The sequence below is a fragment of the Panthera tigris genome, chromosome E1, assembly GCF_018350195.1.
Source record: "Panthera tigris isolate Pti1 chromosome E1, P.tigris_Pti1_mat1.1, whole genome shotgun sequence".
Lineage (NCBI taxonomy): Eukaryota > Metazoa > Chordata > Mammalia > Carnivora > Felidae > Panthera > Panthera tigris.
In genome coordinates, this window is record NC_056673.1 from 54,316,738 (window position 1) to 54,319,552 (window position 2,815).

A 2,815-nucleotide genomic window follows, 5' to 3' on the forward strand; every position below is an offset into this window, starting at 1 on the left:
TGCGGGGCTCGAACTCCCGAACCTGAGATCATGACCTGAGTTGAAGTCGGATGCTTACCGACTGAGCCGCCCAGGCACCCCGAAAATTCTTTTTTTTTTTTTAAGTTTATGTATTTATTTTGAGAGAAAGCACGAGTGAGGGAGAGGCAGAGAGAGAGAAAGAGAGAATTCCAAGAAGGCTCTGCACTGTCAGCCCGATGCGGGGTTCGATCTCAAACCAAGATCATGACCTGAGCCAAAGTCAGATGCCTAACTGACTGAGCCACCCAGGCACCCCAAAAGGAAGAGAATTCTGACACCAGCTACAACCTGGCTGAAACTTGAAGACATTATGCTGAATGAAATAAGCCAATCACAAAAAGACAACGTGTGATTCCACTTCTATGAGGTGCTGAGAGTAGTCACAATCATAGGGACGGAAGGTAGGACTGTTGGGTGGCAGGAGGTGGGGGAGGGGGAAATGGGGAGTTAGGGTTTCATGGCTACAGAGTTTCAGTTATAGAAGATGAAAAAGTTCTGGAGATGGTCGGTGGCCCAACGTTGTAAGTGCACTTAATGCTGCTGAACTGAACTCTTAAATATGGTTAAGGTGATACATTTTGTGTTCTGCGTATTTTACCATGATAGAAAAAAATCGGAAAAAGAACAGGTGGGGGTAGACGGCAGTGCAATGGATCGTGGACTGGCCTGGAGGGGGGGGAAAAGGGGGGGGGGTGCCTTCAGCCAAGGATTCCAGTAGTCCCTTCCCCTGTGATTGGGCACAGATCAGAGAGAATTGAAAATTGTTTTTAACGGGATCCCTGTGCAAACTAATGATACGACCTCATGCTGGCTTTCCCGGCCGGCGCGGCTGAGACAGACCTGCCAAGGGGTGACGGCTGTTCTGCCAGAGAACAGAGGTGCCCAAGGCTGTTGGAAGCACTGGAGGCCTTCTGGGTGCAGGGAAGGATGGGGGGAGGGAACCTGTAATAAATCACTGCGATCCCAAGAGAAAGGTGGCTGCAGGCACGCTGCTCCCACTTCCCCACCCAGGGAATAATGTGCGCACAGAGGGTCTCCCCTTTCCAGGGCTGGGGAGGGGGGGAGGGGGAGGAGGATGCCTATGTTTCCAGCCCCAACCAGCCAGTGCTCCATTGTGGAGCCGATCTGTTTCTTCTGGACGTTTTGTCTGGGTCTGATGTGCCTCCGAGCACACAAAGCCAGTTCGGTGGGGCTTTCAGACGCTCCTGCACCCAGCCGCCAACAACACCCTCAGCGCCCACCCCGAGGAAACCCTTTGCTTAGAGACGCTGGTGGGAGCAAGGGCCGGGGGGAGGGGAGGGGGGGTTGGTGGCAGCCGTCACTGTGGGGCTTGTTAGTATGTTTGGGCAAAGTGCCATCGTGCTGGGAATTCTGTTGCACCTGCCCAGTTAAAGGCAGGTGACTAGTGGCGAAGACACACTATGGAGAAATTGGGGAGCCAGAGTCGGGGACATTTGCTTTCTTCCTGTAATCTGACAGCTCCAAAAACCCACGGGGAGCTGTCCAGATGCCTCAGCCTTCCTCTCAGGACACCCCACAAACTGGCCCCAGCTGGCCCTTGCAAATTCCTCTCTGATTTTCTCCCCTACAGGGACTGTCAACTCCTGCCACAATGATGCGGCAACCTCCCCCAAGTGTCTTTCTTCCATCACAAATGCCCCTCCCTTGCATACACCATGCCCTCCCCCCAATCTGGAATGCTCTGCCCACGCCTTCCCCTGCGACTTATCACCATTTGTCAAGACCAGTTCCAACCCCAAATCCCACTTTGGGGGCTGACACATCCCCTGTCTACCCCCGTCCAGATCTCCAGCACCCATCCCTAAACTTGGTTAGCCTGATTCCCCGAGATGGGAAGTCCAGAGCTGACAGCCATGGGCACCCTGCTGTGTTGTCTCAGTTGTGTCTCCCAGTTCTGTCACTGTCTGCCCCAGGAGTCTCGGGGCGCCTGGGTGGCTCAGTTGGTTGAGCGTCCAACTTCAGCTCAGGTCACAATCTCACAGTTCTTGAGTTTGACCCCCACACGGGCTGTCTGCTGTTACCTCCCCTGTCCCCCCCCCTCCCCCGCTCGTGCACCCTCTCTCTCTCTCTTTCAAAAATAAACAAACATAAAAAAATTTTTTTTTAAAGAAGGTTGAGTCTTAGAAAGTAACTCTCCCAAGGTCATACGATCAGTAAATGGCCCAGCTGGGATTCAAACCCACGTGAGCTAGCCCCCCCCCCCACCCATACCCGCTCCCTGTTTACAGTATTTTGCTTCATTGCCTTAACCCCAGGAGAAACTTCATCGTATTCATTCATGCATTCCGTGAACACTTACTGCCTGTTTACAACCAGCAGCTAAGCTGTGGAAACACCCCGCCCCACTTTCCGGGGCTTGGTTATTGCACGAGGTGCCCGGGATAGGGTAGCACAGGGGCGACTGGGGGGGTTTAATTCCCAGTGAGTGGTTGAGGGACCCGACGGAAGGGACAGGAAGACCACCTGCCAGGCGACAGGGAAATAAGTAGCAGAGCCCGGCATCACCAACCAGGGCGCATGACTTCCGAGGCGCTGTCTACAATAGTTTGCATCGTCTCGGGATCTTGCCCGGTGCGTTTTTTGTAGACTTGGGTAAGCACCTTCGCAGAGATGACACAAACGTCTACTCTTGCCAGTGTTTGATTGGCTTGGTTAATTTTTCTCCCGACTCTGGAGACTTCCACAAGAGGGAGTGCTTCCGACGCAGCGGGATGGGCAGTCACGTGCTCTGGGGAGCCCGCCGCCCCCGCGTCCAGGCCCAGCCGGGGGGTTG